Source organism: Manis pentadactyla, chromosome 10 (genome assembly GCF_030020395.1).
Source record: "Manis pentadactyla isolate mManPen7 chromosome 10, mManPen7.hap1, whole genome shotgun sequence".
Classification (NCBI taxonomy): domain Eukaryota; kingdom Metazoa; phylum Chordata; class Mammalia; order Pholidota; family Manidae; genus Manis; species Manis pentadactyla.
The window spans coordinates 49,140,487-49,158,245 of NC_080028.1; the positions used below are offsets into that span (position 1 = coordinate 49,140,487).

Sequence of the window (17,759 nt, forward strand, 5' to 3'; positions counted from 1 at the left end):
TTTCAAAATTTTAAGAAACTCAAACAATTTGTTATTGCAGTTCTAACTCCTTAAAAGTATTTTCTCTAGAATCTTCAATTTTCCAGCTATCTTTTTTCAAGGGCATATATGACAATAAAATCCATACTCATTTCTTAATTATATTTCCATGTGTTACCAGTTTAAAGATCCTATGTCAGCTAATACTAGGATCATGTTACATTCAAATTTGTTTAAAACATAGCACCAAATTTGGCAAGGACTGAATGGTTTTTTGAAACCTAATCATTGCTACTAGTTCATGGCCCCAAGGAAATTACTTCAGTATTTAGCTTCCAGATTTTATTTCTAAATGTTAAATGCACTTTTATGCACCTTTAGGGATATTGAGGTAGTCTCTATCTTTAGAAGGCCCAACTATTCTAAATAGGTCAAAATTATAAAGAAATCTTGTTTTTTTCCCTTCCAAGAGGCAATGATGATATACTATAGTATTTCACTATCACTTTCACTTTTAAATTAAGTGATCATTAAAATTACAATGCAGCAGCACACTTCTTTAAAATACTTATTCTTGATAAAATTGTGCACATAATACTTAGTAATTAGATTAGTAGAGTATTAAGAATATGGGCTATAGATTCAGATAGACTTGGATTCAATTCTGGCTTTGCCAAACTCTAGAAGTGTAACTTTGGGCACAGCAATTATACCTTATGTCCCGTTTCCACATCAGTAAATTGGCGCTAAACCATAACCTTGCGGAGCTACTATACATGTGTGTGCACGCGCACACACACGGGCTGCAGTAAAGGGTGTGGCACAGAGTAGGTGCTCAATAATTAATAACTAAAATTATTATTCATGAGCAGCAGTGTCCTTACATAGGAAATCGAGCTTCTAAGTGTTATAAACATTTAAGTCTGTGATGTGAACTTGTATAAAACAGTATCTTTGCTAACTAATTGAGATTCAATTAAAGAAAATCATGAAAATCATCTCAATTTTGTAGAACAGTAATATTAAGTACTTTATACTTAAATTGTCACTTTTTCCAATAAATCTTCCATGATTACTTGCTAGAAGCAAGTTCTTCCTCTTTTAAAATTTTCAAAACACCTACCATAATTTACCTATCTTTGAAATTTGTGATAGTAGTTCCTTTCTGTAACAGTGCAAGATTTTTGCAGAGTAAAAACAATGAATGAAGATCAGGAACAAGACAGGGATGCCCACTCTCTCCACTGTTATTTAACATAGTACTGGAGGTCCTAGCCACAGCAATCAGACAAAACAAAGAAATACAAGGAATCCAGATCGGTAAAGAAGAAGTTAAACTGTCACTATTTGCAGATGACATGATATTGTACATAAAAAACCCTAAAGACTCCACTCCAAAACTACTAGAAGTGATATTGGAATACAGCAAAGTTGCAGGATACAAAATTAACACACGGAAATCTGTGGCTTTCCTATACACTAACAAAGAACCAACAGAAAGAGAAATCAGGAAAACAACTCCATTCACAACTGCATCAAAAAGAATAAAATACCTAGGAATAAACCTAACCAAAGAAGTGAAAGACCTATACCCTGAAAACTACAAGTCACTCTTAAGAGAAATTAAAGGGGACACTAACAGATGGAAACTCATCCCATGCTCCTGGCTAGGAAGAATTAATATCGTCGAAATGGCCATCCTGCCCAAAGCAATATACAGATTTGATGCAATCCCTATCAAATTACCAGCAACATTCTTCAACAAACTGGAACAAATAGTTCAAAAATTCATATGGAAACACCAAAGACCCCGAATAGCCAAAGCAATCCTGAGAAAGAAGAATAAAGTAGGGGGGGATCTCACTCCCCAACTTCAAGCTCTACTACAAAGCCATAGTAATCAAGACAATTTGGTACTGGCACAAGAACAGAGCCACAGACCAGTGGAACAGATTAGAGACTCCAGACATTAACCCAAACATATATGGGCAATTAATATTTGATAAAGGAGCCATGGACATACAATGGTGAAATGACAGTCTCTTCAACAGATGGTGTTGGCAAAACTGGACAACTACATGTAGGAGAATGAAACTGGACCATTGTCTAACCCCACACACAAAAGTAAATTCAAAATGGATCAAAGACCTGAATGTAAGTCATGAAACCATAAAACTCTTAGAAAAAAACAGGCAAAAACCTCTTAGGCATAAACATAAGTGACCTCTTCTTGAACATATCTCCCCGGGCAAGGAAAACAACAGCAAAAATGAACAAGTGGGACTATATTAAGCTGAAAGGCTTCTGTACAGCAAAGGACACCATCAATAGAACAAAAAGGTACCCTACAGTATGGGAGAATATATTTGTAAATGACAGATTTGATAAAGGCTTGACGTCCAAAATATATAAAGAGCTCACCCACCTCAACAAACAAAAAACAAATAATCCATTTAAAAAATGGGCAGAAGAACTGAACAGACAGTTCTCCAAGAAATACAGATGGCCAACAGACAGATGAAAAGATGCTCCACATAATTATCAGAGAAACGCAAATTAAAACCACAATGAGGTATCACCTCACACCAGTAAGGATGGCTACCATCTAAAAGACAAACAACAGCAAATGTTGGCAAGGTTGTGGAAAAAGGGGAACCCTCCTACACTGCTGGTGGGAATGTAAATTACTTCAACCATTGTGGAAAGCAGTATGGAGGTTCCTCAAAATGCTCAAAATAGACTTACCATTTGACCCAGGAATTCCACTCCTAGGAATTTACCCTAAGAATGCAGCACTCCAGTTTGAAAAAGACAGATGCACCCCTATGTTTATCGCAGCACTATTTACAATAGCCAAGAATTGGAAGCAACCTAAGTGTCCATCAGTAGATGAATGGATAAAGAAGAGGTGGTACATATACACAATGGAATATTATTCAGCCATAAGAAGAAAACAAATCCTACCATTTGCAACAACATGGATGGAGCTAGAGGGTATTATGCTGAGTGAAATAAGCCAAGCGGAGAAAGACAAATACCAAATGATTTCACTCATCTGTGGAGTATAAGAACAAAGGAAAAACTAACGGAACAAAACAGCAGCAGCATCACAGAACCCAAGAATGGACTAACAGGTACCAAAGGGAAAGGGACTGGGGAGGATGGGTGGGTGGGGAGGATGGGTGGGTAGGGAGGGATAAGGGGAGTGAAGAAGAAAGGGGGTATTATGATTAGCATGCATAATGGGGGGGGTGGGAGGAAGGGGAGGGCTGTACAACACAGAGAAGACAAGTAGTGATTACACAACATTTTGCTATGCTGATGGACAGTGACTGTAAGGGGGCTTGTGGGGGGGGACCTGGTATAGGGGAGAGCCTAGTAAACATAATGTTCTTCATGTAATTGTAGATTAATGATAAAAAAAAAAAGAATTGAAAAGAAAAGGGGGATTACTCCCTGATAGGATAAAACTAACTGCAAATCACCGATTAATGCATGCTTTAAATATCCTTAATTTTGATCTTTTAAAGGGTGTCAGATGATCAGCTATAGAAGTACATTTTTCTGATAATATTCCTTTCCCTTAAAAAAAAAAAAAAAAGCAGTTCCTGTGTGATGATCTCCAATAAGTTCTTCACAATGGTATAAAGGGCATATCAAAGTGTGGGCAAGGGGTTAGTTTGTGTTTATACAGAGGTTCAAAGCCTAATTTGGCTACCCAGAAAACGAATTAAGATACGATATGAAGAGGAACTTCCAACATCAACATTCTCTGAAAGAGTCATTCCAGAAGATGATCATCAAAAAACTTCAACAAAGATCCTGATGCTGTTGCAGTTGTAGCTGCATTCATCCCACCAGTTCCTGGACTTGCCATAGGAATGAAGAAGGAAATATCTAAGCTGGCCTGTGCATACAGTAAAACAACAAATTTGACTGGATCTATACTGTCTGAACTCAACCAAGAATTGGGAGAAGTGCAAGTTGCAGCACTCCAAAATCTTACAACTACAGACTATCTACTGTTAAAAGAACATCTGGGATGTGAACAGTTCCCAGGAATGTGTTGTTGTAATTTTTCTGGTTTTTCTCAAAATATTCAAATTCAGTTAGACAATATCCATCATATCACTGATAAGTTTTCACAAATGCCTAGGGTGCCTAACTGGTCTTCTTGGTTTCACTGGATATGGCTGGTAATTGTAGGTCTGCTTTGGTTATGTAGCTGTATTCCTATTATGTTAATGTGTGCACACAATTTAATTAGTAATTTAAAACCTATATGTCAAAGAAATAATCAATCTTCCCATGTTTTCTTCCGTCTGCTACTTCTATAGCTTCTCTACTTCCTTCATAATTACAACCCCTAAGTAGAATTCGTGCCTTATATCAAAATTACCGAGTATCATAATTTTTCCAAGTGGTAAAGATACCTCAAGACAAATGCTGGGCATAGAAGCCACAGGGCATAAATATGCAAAAAAGTAAAAGGCTAACCTTTTCAAAGAATATTGCTTCTCTCTCACTTGCCAACTTTACATTTCCCTGTATGGCCCCAGAAGATGACTGGTTAGCCAGAGACGGGTAAGCTTCCTCAAGGGAGGAACAACCTAAGACAGGCACAGTCGCAGGGGGGCCATCAGGTGAGAAATTGGGGATCAACAGAGGTGAGGCTTAGAACCTCACCCCCCTGTTTTGAGAGAAATCTTCTACATCTGTAGATGTTTTGTTGCCCTTGTCTAGCTTGGATTAATACTTAGTTTACAGGCACACACCTGATCATCTACATTTGCCCTCTTACAGCACTAAACTGTATTTTCTACCTTTATCTTGCATCTACCTACCACTTCAGCATTTTATTAAAAAGAAGAAGAAGAAGAAGAAGGGAGAAATGTGGGATTCACATATAAATCAAGTATAAAAATCAAACGAATAATCCTAATTGACCTGATTATTTATAGTTCATGATGCGTGATCAAAACTGAAAGTTTCTGTGATGACTGCTCTTGCACTGTTCACCATGTAAGAACTTATTCACTATGTAAGAACTTGTTCACCATGTAAAAACTTGTTTGTTATGCTTCAGAAGATTGGAGACTGTTGAGAATTAGGCTTGGGGTTGATTAATGATTGTGCATTGAGTCCCCTATACAGAATTTTATTGTTGTTAACAACCATATGATCAATAAATATGAGAGATGCCCTCTCAAAAAAAAAAACAATGAATCACATGGTGTATTACCTTCCAAAAAGATAGGTTTAATAAATGTCTCCTTAATGCAGGAAAAAAATCAGTCATTGCTTCCTACCTGGTTTATCATGCCTCCATGCTCCTCCAGATTTATCTTTCTAGAAAATAACAAATGAATATTTTAAAACTTTTGATCATCCACATATCCTAAAAGGTTTTGAACAGTAATCTCATTTACCATTGTAGCACTATCTCCAACCACATGTTCTTCCATTCATTCCATATTCTAGCCAGGATATTAATTCACTGAAGAAATACTTGCTGAATGTGTGCATTATGCCAATTAGTGCATTATAATGCACTTGAGATAGAAAGACGACATCCTATTTTCAGAAAAGGAAACAGATAAAGGGATAAGTTCAATGTACTAAATCCTGTAATAGGAGCGGAGTACTGAACAGGGCTTTCAAATCACACCATGCACTTTCAGACCTAATGCTTTGTTGTTGGTATGCTCTATTTACCTAGACTGCCTTTTCCTAAGTAAAATCATACTTAATTCTTCAAGTTGCAACTCAGCGCCCCCCACCCCCCATGTTCAATAAACTCTTCCGTAAGTCCTATAAGTAATTAAATTAATCAATCCCTTCTCTAGGTCCCTACAACTCTTTGATTATAACACTGGTGTAGCATATATATATCATACACAGATTCATGTTTGTTGCTGTGTCCCATAACAGCATGTTCTCTGGCAGTGGAAATCTATTCATCTACATTCATAGTAGGCTCTAAATTAAAATGTATTTAACTAACCTGAGCACTTAATATGGAATTTATAATAGCTGTTCTAGAAATTCCTAATCTTGTTTTCATTTGTACTTTTTGTTTTTCTTTTCTGGTTGCAAATGTTATATGTCTTAAGAAGATAAAACAATCATTAATGAATTGTAATGCTATTTTAGATTGTGATGAATAAAAGAATAAGTTTTGTTCTACTATGCTGTTTTATTTTATTATTTATAACAAGCTTTTTTTACTACACTGAGTTTCATCTAGAATAAAGAATTTAAAAAGTGAGACTTTCTCTCCCTACCTGCTATATATAAAATAGATATACCATGTAAAGGAACTGGTTACTTTTTATAGAAGAAATGAGAAAATAAAAGTGAACTATACATTTTCATTGTAAACTTCTAAAAAAGAAAGCATTTAAATTGGAACAGTAATTCCCCTTGGGGTTATTTTTATTTGATAGGAGACTACACAGCTTACATAATATACTAGTAGGTAGAGAAAATGGAATAAAATTCTTCATATGCAAGAAAAAAAACCCATGATTGAGTTTCTCCTGTTACCACAAAATGTTAATTCTTTGAGTAACCAAATCACCAATATTGGTTATTCTGACATATAAGAAAAAAACAAAATGCGTACATGATTTCCATTACAACAGAAATCTAGTAATATATGTGGTCAAGTTAATGAATGAAAATGTTTGAAAATAACTTGTCTCCATTTAACCCAAAATTCAGGTGACATTCCAGTTATATAAAAAACAAAATTTTGTTTTGTGAGACGACTAATTACTGTTACTACTGCTTTTCCCGAGAGCCCTTTGTCTCCTACTGTGTTTTTCCAAGAAAATATGTTGAAATATTTACCTCTTCTCTCAATCACCACACTATTTCATACTGGGATGATAGTAGTATTAGTTGTCCAAAACTTTTTAATTAATAGTTTAAAATGGCTTAGGTATCAATACCTTCAGTTAGTAGAAATGTTCTGCCAAGGTTGTAAGTTCAAATTTCCAGAATTACAGTACTTAAAAAAAAAGAGAAGGGGAATATGGGGCATTACGATTAGCACATGTAACGTGGGGTGAGGGGCGGGGCACAGGGAAGGCAGTATAGCACAGAGAAGACAAGTAGTGACTCTATAGCATCTTACTATGCTGATGGACAGTGACTGTAATGGGGATGTGGTGGGGACTTGATAATGAGGGGTAACAACAATGTTGCTCATGTGATTATATATTGATATCAAAATAAAAAAATCAAATCAACACAATACAAAAAGAAATAAAAAATGTTTTTTTTAAAAAGTGTTGTGATACTTCTTTCTTTCTTATAACCCCTAAACCCAGTTTACACATTCAACAGCCTCTGGACTAGGCTTATCCAGACTGAGGGAATTCCAAAGTCAGTTTATTTTAAAATTAGGTATATACAATGACTCAGTAAATGCTAATAGCACTTTCACCACTTTGCCAACAAGGACCTCTAACTTTTGCTTTGTTTTCAAATAAAAGCAAGCATGTTCAAAAACAGAGGGTGGATACCACTTTTATTTGCCACAATTGCATGAGAGTGAGGAGAGCAGTACATAACCGAGCTCTTGGAATACCAGTATGGCTTCCTGTTTATCATTTCAGATGTCACAAGTTGAGTACAGAAGGACTTTAAATCAGGGCATCTTGCTCTGCCTTTACAAGCAATAAAAGTTCTGCTTTTTAAAAAAATCAGTTTAGAACAAATCATTGTAAAAAATTAAATAGCAACACATTAAAACTCTCAAAACTTTTACAATATAAAAACGCACTGCTCACTCATACACAAACATGCCCACACCCATCCCTAAGATGCCAATATAAATGAATCTCTGCTTTCTATAAATTTTTGCTGTACAAAGAATATTTTTTTTAAAAAGGAAGTTTTTCTATTCATATTGCTTTATACTTTTTTTAAGTCTCTATTTAAATAAAAATCTACTGTTATAAGAGCAATGTATCTGTTTGTGAAAACATTAAATATACATGTATATGTATAAAATCAAACAACTTATTAGGGTCCTTTTCCCCTTATTTTATTCACTTTCCATTTAATTTTACAATCTTGATTTATAACTTACATACAAATCTACATAAATTTGTAATTTAGTGATTTCAAAATTTTTTAATTATGCTAAGCATAGTATTTTTCAGTATTACAATGTTTTTATGAACATTCCCCTCTAGCCTTGTGTATCTAGAAGTATTTTGTAGAATATATTCTTAAAAGTGGAAATGCTTAGTCAATAATCTTAACACATATTGCCAAATGTCTGTTTCAAAAGGATACACCAGTTTTTATGCCCTCCAACAGTGAATAGCCTGTCCGTGTAGTGACATCCTCTCCAAGAACAGCTATTTCTTTAAACAGCTATTAGTACAACAGCCATTAAATTTTACATTGTTCAGCCTACAGATTTACCTATTACATTAGTTATCTATTTAATCAAGTGACCACCAAAAGAGATTACCAACAACATAAGAGATAGGCAAACAAAGAAAAAAGAAGAGAAAATGTGCCAGGATAAGTAGAAATAAAGGTAACAGTCATATATAGATGGAACCATTCTCATTGATACCTGTGCTATATGAATGCTTCCTCTTGGTAAAAATATTATGCCAAGTTGAAAGATTTACTGGAGATCTTTAAGGTGAACTAAAGATGTCAAGAAGTTATTTATTATTTGGTTTCTTTAATGCATTTAAGAAAAATAATTTTATAAAGTATAGATTTATGAAAGGGATTCACTGGTCATAGCACTGACTGTTGCAGATCATGTGGCCATAAGAGACCCTATCTGGGTAGGGTATAAGGGTAGGCTTATGGTGTAAGGGAAGTCAATGAGAAAGAAACATTACACTTCTCCCTTCTAAGTTTCAGACTTGAAGGAATAAAATACAGCTACTGAAACAATTCAGAATTTAGAGTTAGTTAGACATCTTTTTACACATAAGTAACAGGATGGGAGAAGAGGAGAGGTGGGAAGATATGCTTAGATCACATGAATAACAACAAAAACCATTTTGAGTCTATCAGCACAATCCTGGTAAGTAGGCTAGACCACAGAGGAACCACAACTTGATGAACTTATCAATCTTGATCAAATACGAGTTTCTGCTTTGAAAATAATATTGCTAACTTCAAAAACAACAACAATAACATCAACAAAAACCCCTAATTCATCACTCCCTTCTTGAAACAGTCTCCTCTCTTGGTGTCCTAGACATACTGCCTTGGGTTCTCTTTCTTCTTCAGTCTCTTACTTATTCATATTACAGTGTCTTGAGGTGCACAGGCCTCTTTCCTTAGCTATTTACAATTACTTCCAACTTTGGTTACTCCCATTTCTGGTTATGAGAGGCTAAGATACTAACAGATGATGTGACTAACCTCCTTCTCTCCCACCTCCCCCAATAACGACCATAAAACCTGGATATACAACAAAAAGTCCTGCCTGAAGGTAATGAAGGGCACGTGGAAGCAGACAGACTCTGAGGGCAAGTCCAAGCTTCCTGGGAGTAAAGACAGGAAGCTGTACAAAGTCAGCATCTCTTCAGAGTTTCGCCTGAGGCTACCTGCAGTCTGCATGGTCAGGAGCAGTGACAAAGGAACCACTTTGTGGAAGAGTAAAGTCAGGAGAGCTTATCCACTGAGAGAGCAAGAGAAACCCACAAAGGGAGGAACCATGTAAGAGATCCGTAACCCTGAACCTCTCATGCAGGAACAGGTTCAAAGTAGTTCACGACAAAAGACTTAAACTGAGGCTGGAGCTGCTATCCAAAAAAACAGTTTGAAGTCAAAGTCAAACCATACAACAACCACTCTTGGCAAAAAAAAGGAAGCAAACCCAGAATCTCTACTACCTAATCTTCGTAATATCCAGGTTAAAATACAAATGTACCCAGAATACAAAGAACCAGGAAATAAACACTTTTCCTCTCTTCAGGTAGAAATGGCTGTTATCACTATCCTCAATGATATAAGAGGGAAAAAAAATTCCTCTCAATGAACTGCAATCTTACCAGAGCAATAAAAAATCCCAGCAGAGAAATAGAAATGAGTATTAACTGATTCTGTTGTAGAACATCACTGAATGAAAGACTACAGCAATGAAGACTAGTATGAGTCACAGTCTCAAACTTAACATCACATAAAATACTTAGCAAGTATTAAAAAACCATGCCTTTAAAATGGCAAAATCCAGTGGACAACATCTAAACCAAATGACTTATAACTCAGCATCACCAGCAAAGGGACAAACATGGATGTGATACAATGTATTATTATTATTATTACTATTATCATCATCATATTGTGGTATTACAATTTTTCTGTAGGTTTGAAGTATGTCCAAAATGTTGGAGGAAAACACAAACAAAGCTAAAGGGGAGCTATTAAAAATTGCAGAGAGAATTAAAGCAGCTGTCCTGGGATCCATTCAAATATTTACCAGGAGGAAATTCAGGGAAAAGTAGGTTAAGGAGTTTAATCTATGTGGTAATCCACTAATAACTGGTCCTCCTGGAAACAGACTAATGATTTTTGTTAGAGGGGAAGTCCTTACCTGAAGAATGTTCTTTGTAGAATGTTCCTTGTTAATGATGCTTATAGTAAATAAACCCAGAATCCATGGATTTGAGACATGGTACACTGGGGAATAATATCATGTAAGTTATCTATACAACCCTGGGGTACAGTGTGGAGAAGTTTCAAAATTTAAATGCTCTCTGCTATGAGGTAACAACTAGACTTCCTTATTTCAAGATATCATCCACTCTGGGCTAGAAAAGTGCATGTCTGGTGTAGAAAGGTGGGAACCACACAGAATCCCAGATCTTTCCTTGCTTCACTTGGGCTTTCTGATTGCGTGTTTCCTTGAAACTATTAGTAAACCTGGATTTTAGGTAAGATCTCTAATACGTGAGTCTGACTTGATTCTTTGTATTGGCTTACAAATAAAAGGTCAAACTGTCAAAAATAATTATACTTAGATTAAGTTATGTATTATTTTAGTAGAACAAGCAAGCTGAATATTCATTTGACACAAATAATTAACATAGTATACTTACAGGATAAGGCATTATTTTTAAGCATTCGTAAGAAAAAACTCACAAAATCATAGTATGTGAAATTACACAGAGAAATATCAATCAACTTTTTAAAAGCATGCATAACCAGAAGTATTCCAAAATTCTACTACATGAATATATTTGATGATAAGCCTGAAATCCAAAGGATGTGTGCAGTGTAGAACACTTATAACCATGTCCAGAAATAAGATTCTGCTTAATTTATAGGGTTGTGGTAAAGTTCAAATGATATGATATAGTTATTATCATAATCTACATCATATTTCCTATTTGGGGTCCACTAACAACAACCACTTAGAAACCGGCTCTGAAGGAGCATGAGGGATGGCAATCCCAACATTTGATGCAAGCTCAAGCCACGTCTTTTAATAATAGAGACTTGGGCATGTAAAAATCAGGGAAGAATGAAACAGAGGGAGAAAGAGTTCTAAAACAGAGAAGAAAGGGGTAGCAGTCTGAGCAAGGTCTCACAGAAGAATATGCAAGTTCTCAGTGCATAGGAATAATCAGCATAGGGAAAAGTAATGGCCCAGAGAACAAGAAGGGAAAAAAAAATGCAGGCAGAGGTAACTGCGTATATTTAACTGTGAGGCATGAAAGAATCTGAAAAAAAAAAAAACATACTGCACATCTTTGAGCCTTTTTTCATGCTGAGGGGGCAAGTATCAATATTTACTATATTATCTCGAGAATTCAACCTCTAGGAAGAGTAGCGTCCAGATATATTTCAAGAAGTTCCTGTCTTAGCAGTACAATCTGACAGTTAACACCACTAGCTTTATATAATCAGTTGTGAAGTCCACCACCTAACAACTATCTGACCTTGGGAAAATTGCTTAACTTCTCTAAGTCTCTGTTTCTTAGTCTATAAGACAGGGATAATAATGATCTCTACCTCATGTGACAATGAATATAAAACATACAATATAGTACCAGGCACATAGTAAATGCTCAGTAAAAGTTAGTTATTACATTTACTGTGGAGAAAGGGACTTCCTGTACATTTGGATTGACTGACTGATTTTATGCCTTAATTTTACCGTCTTCTTCTCTAGCTAAGTAACTTAAGGATTTGTGAAAGTTGACAAACTGATTTCAGAAGAAAAACATGGAACTATTTCAGAAGCCAATATTTATACTAATACTGAAGTTTTCAGTATGAACACTACTAGAAAAAAGCAACAGAGGGGGTATTATGCCCCCTGACTTCAAACTATACTCTAAAGTTACAGTAATCAGAAACAGTATGGTACTGGCATAAGAACAGACCCATAGATCAATGGAAAAGAATTAAGCCCAGATATAAACCCATGCATATATGGTCAATTAATATATGATAAAGGAGCCATGGATATACAATGGGGAAAACACTGCCTCTTCAACAACTGGTGTTCAGAAAACTGGACAGCTACATGCGAAAGAATGAAACTGGACTACTGCCTACTCCGTACACAAAGTAAACTCAAAACAGATTAAAAAAATGAAACCGTAAAACACTTAAAAGAAAACATAGGCAAAAGTTGCTTGAACATAAGCATGAACAAAGACTTGGTATTCATCCATTATAGTCTATAAAATTAGAACCTATGAATCAACAGCATCATAAAGATCAGGTCAGTTTTTTTCTTGGCCAGAAAACACAAACCCGCATTTCTAAAAATATCTCAGGTTTTCTTCAAGGAAGTCATCTTGCAACAAAACACCCTATTATCATAGAAAACAAGTATAGGACAGTATGTCATGAACAAGGCTATAAAAACATAGTGGTATATAAGCCAAGGAATAAAATCCATCTGGAAAAAATGAGTAGAGGTTTTTCTCCAAATTTAATTGGAAAATTGGAACTGTGAGTTTTCAGTCTTGTAACCATTTCTTTGATATTTCCATGTACATGATAAACACTTCCTTAAGAAATCCTCTATTTGCCTCATTTAGAAAGGAAGACCAACTCTGTAAAAGAACCATGAATGAAAATTGAAATTTGACATGTAACGAAAACAGTCTTCCTTGTATTCTTTTTATTCTGGTTTCTACATTTAAACTTAATCCAACTTTCAAATAACATTACAAAAAATGTTGAAGTCAGAGCAACCAATCTAGACTACCCTAACCACTACCACAAATTCAAAGAATATATACACTACTAATTTTATGAATGCAAGGAACATACACGCTATGAATTTTAGCTTTCTATGAGGCAACAATTTCATAAAGGTCTTATAAACCTATGAACTCTATGACTGAGCCTGATTTCTTACTGCTGATGAAATTTAAGGATAAGAAAAAACAACTTCCACACATAGATCAAACAGGATTTTCTTTTTTAATTAATTAAATTAAAGCAACAATTGAGAGTTACAGAAGGAAAGTATTCTAAAGAGTAATGAATCTTCTGTTCTCAAACACTTCACACACTGCACATAGCCTCATTATGTATAATGCATCCTTCCATGATAAAATAAAACCAGCAATTGTACAGTAGTTCAAAGCCTCTGGATAATTTAGGACTATAATTATAAACTATTCAGAAAAAATTATATGAAAAATTTTAGGTAAAGGAATGTAATTTAGTAAGGACCTTGGTTAAGAGAAAGAGGCAAAAAGGATAAACTGTAATTTCCCATCTTAGTGTCATCCTCAGAACAAATATCTCTAAAGATTTCATTTCGATAGGAATTTCATAGGGGAAAAAAAAACAGCATAAGAAAAAGCCTAAACAATGTGTAACCCAAATTGACCCAAATGACAATCAGAAGTCAAATTTAGGGTATTTTTACTGAATGATTGGATAAAAAGGGGATTGGAGCTTTGAGAATGATGCATCAAATGGATTCCATGAATTTGGCAGTATTGTGAAAATAAAACAAATGAAAATACGTCACAAAAAACATACCTCACACCAAAGAAAAACCATGTCCTACAACTTCTACTCAGATTAACTGTGGTAATTTTGTCCTATAAAACACTTAATCATCTCTTCAAAAGGAAAACATGGTGAGAAGTTTTGATAATCTAACTCAGTTAAAATATTACTGGAGAATTGTCTTGCTTTCTTATCTATCTCAAAACTTAGAAGTAATACCAAAATGTAATAGTCAAATATACATGCAAAATGACCCTACAATTAAGGTAATTGTTGGTACCAAATGTTGTTTTTTAAGTTCGCAATAAAACAGTCTCCCAGACATTTAATAGTATGTCATTTGGTAAATGAAATTTTCCACAAATAAGAGCACTGAGAAGACCTAAAAATTATGCTAGTGAAGAGTCTGGCTGAAAGAAACAAAAATATGGATCATTTTGATCCAACACTAACTTTATTTCAAGTTACTACAGAGCTGAATAAAATGCTGACACCACCACACAAAAATTTATTGAGTTGGCAATAGGCAAAGCATGATGTCAGCCTCCAACATCACCTTCCACATTACCAAACAGCATGAACATTCAATGCTTGAACTTCTTAGACTTTATGGCTAACATTAAAGTAAAAACAAAAACCTTAGGCATGAAGCATCATTAAACATACATGAGTTAAGTTTGGCATGGTTTGGCTCAAATTAGTCTAGTACTTTAACAAATTCCATAAAAAAACATGGAGAAATGTAAGCTTAAACTACAATTTTCTATATGTGCTACATTCTGCACCAAACAGACCCATATAAATAAGTCTTAGTCAACTCAAACTAATATTCAAGTAAATAGCACCACTTACCTCTACCCCCTGCACACCCACAAAGTGCAGGCTGACAGGAGACATGGAGACACACACATGTACACACCCATGTAAGTCCTTACCTTCATGGCACGGATTTCTTCAAGCAATTGTTGTGCCCGTCTCTGGTTTTTTAACAGTGCATCTTCAGCACCCCTGCATAAAATACAATATGTAGCCAAGGAAAGCATTTATCTTAGACTCCTATCAAATAAAATCTCATTTCTCTTAAAAATGCATAATAAATCTCTAAATAACAAACACTCTGTCATCCTGTACTGTCCTCCCCTTGCCCAATACATACCCAAATTTCATCAACAAACTCAAGTTTTTGGCAAAGAGAAGCATTGTCCTAGCATTATATTAATGACTATTAACAGTAACAGTTTGCCTTCTATTCCCTCATAGGATGGCCAAATAGTATTTTTTAACTAACAGATTAATAACACATTGTTTTAACATAATACAAATTTCATAAGCTGTAATTAAAGGCTGAATTAAATTTTATTAAATGAAAACTTGTTCTCTGGAATTAATGGAATATATAGGTTAAAAATCTGATTATATTGGAGAGGAAGGCTGTCTTCTGAAATATTTTTTAGAATAAAACACATTAAAGCATAAAAACTTACAAATGGCATATTTTTCCTCTAATACTAGTGAAACTAAAATTACAAAGCATATTTTCAAAAGAATTTAGGTTGAACAAACACACTGTTTTCATAAGCACTTCCACAAGACACTGGGAATTTCAAATTAATTACCAATGCAAAGAATAAAGTGATATAAAATCTTTATAACTGATCCAAGGTATTAGTACATTTGTTAAACTATAGCAACATCTTAAGGTAACTTTCAATAACATAAAACACATAAACAACCCCAAAGGGCTTTCATTCCAAAATGGTCAAAAGGAGAGTTTTGGAAAAAATCATAAGTATTCATCACATACTTTAAAGTAAACAAGGTCCAAACCATATAATGACATGCTGACACAGCACATTTTATCTCACATCCTTTCCACATATAAAACAAAGTGCTGCATGAGTAAGATATTTAATTATTCCCCTAGGCCCCACTCTTCACTTTTGTGTGTAAATACAGCATAAAGACAACTTTTGAGATTTTATTAGTCCCAGGAATATTAGTTTAAATGACTAACTTTTTTGACTGCAGTCTGCTCACACTCCTGACAAGTTTTCGGATAACCAAAGCTCAGATTCTCTTCACTTCTTTTCTCATGTTCACAACCTTTGAGGAATAAAGCCAAAATTAGGAAGGCTCTTAAATTCAAGAAAAAACATACTTTGTTTTGAGGCTTATTATAGATTACTCTATCAAATGAACCAAAATTTTGTTTAACTATATTCAGTTTGATGAAATCAAATCTCTTTCCATAAACAGCGAAGGAATAAATCAACATTCTAAAAACACGTCTGAGGATTTAAGAGAAATAAGTTGTGATTTTTAAAAAGGTCATAGCATTCCCTGTGGTTAGTATATTGATACTGCCCAAACATCTTGTTCCTGGATCATAATAAAGGATGAGTTCCCTGAGATCAGAGACTATCATGTTCATCTTTGTATCCTTGTGGTTTAAAACAGAACTTCACCCATATAGTAGACATTTAATTTCCTGAAGGAGTGTTTGCAGCAACAATGGCAAATAATCAAAGAATTGTATTTTGTTTTTTTATAGAGCACCTCTGCATTTATTTTTGGTAAAATATTATTTCAAGCATAACTTTAAAAGAAACACCAAAAACACAAGGACATACACACACCAGATACATGCTTTCAATCATCCCATTAGAGAACAATGTTGAACTCTAGAACAAAAAAATAGAACTATTGGCTAAGAGATGGAGATATTATAATGATAGAGAACTCCGTATTACGTCAGTGCTTACTATGAGAAGGGATGCTATCATTTTGAGTTTATGTTTGTCTGTCATAGTTAGGAACCGTACATCTTATAATTCTTACTGTAATGTCCTTCTCCTCCTCCACTTGAGAAACTACATAAACTTTTTAGTTCAGATATTATCTCTCCTGTGAAACCTTCAATGATTTCTTCAGCTAAACATAACCTGTACTTCCTTGAGGCTCCCACTATACTTTGAAGGTAGGATCTCACTGTACTGTCACTAACTGCACATGTGGCTGTCTTCTTCTATAGTGTGCGCTCCTCTAAGAGGACAGGGCCTTGCAATATTTACACAGTGTTTTTTGTGCCTTGCAAGAGTGCCTGGCACACACAATCCCTCAAATTCTTCTCACCAAAATAACATTATCAACCTCAACCTGTTTCTTCAAGGCTCTTGGATTTAGCCTTAACACCTTCTCTTACACTCCATTAGTATCATTCATCCCTTATCCACTGAAGGTACTGGCAACCAATTTACAACTTCTCTCCATCCTAAGTTTTGCCATCATTCTGGGTGAGATAGATGTCCACTTGAATAACCCATCTGATTTTATATCCTCACTTCTTGACTTCCTTCCTCTTTTCTAAAGACCTAATCTTTTCCATCTCACCCACCCAATTCCATGGTCACACTGTAGCCCTTATCATCACTAACTATTCCATTTCTAAAATCATGAATTCAAATACGCCACACAATGAGAGCACAACTTCCATCAGCTTGCTTATTCAACTTCATCCATCACATGGTCTGTGACTTCACTGAAACCACCGGTTCACTGACCCCTTTCACCTTATCTCAAATGGTTAGGCCTTTTCATTTTCCTTCTTTTATCCAGTTTGGGTACATGATCAACACTTGACAATACCTTAAACTCCCTCTAGTTAATCCTGGATGAAAACAACATTCTGAGTCTTTTTCACAGCACCCCAGGAGGCAGGAAGTACTTGAGATTCTACTATAAGTCCCCAATGGTTAACCTTGACTGGGCCTCTACACTTCCTAGTAACCCTACTGTATTTTCTTGGTCAA

General features: G+C 35.0%; 1 long non-coding RNA gene across 1 annotated transcript in view; it reads right to left on the reverse strand.

The window, feature by feature from the left end:
- Positions 1–17,318, reverse strand: part of LOC118909793 (uncharacterized) — a 37,141-nt gene extending 19,823 nt beyond the window's left edge. Inside the window, exons 1-3 of the long non-coding RNA XR_008992038.1 lie at positions 15,965–17,318; positions 14,886–14,958; positions 5,289–5,328 (exon numbers count right to left, since the gene is read on the reverse strand). This is a non-coding gene — a long non-coding RNA (uncharacterized LOC118909793). The remainder of the gene's footprint in view (positions 1–5,288; positions 5,329–14,885; positions 14,959–15,964) is intronic.
- Between the last annotated feature and the right edge of the window lie 441 nt (positions 17,319–17,759).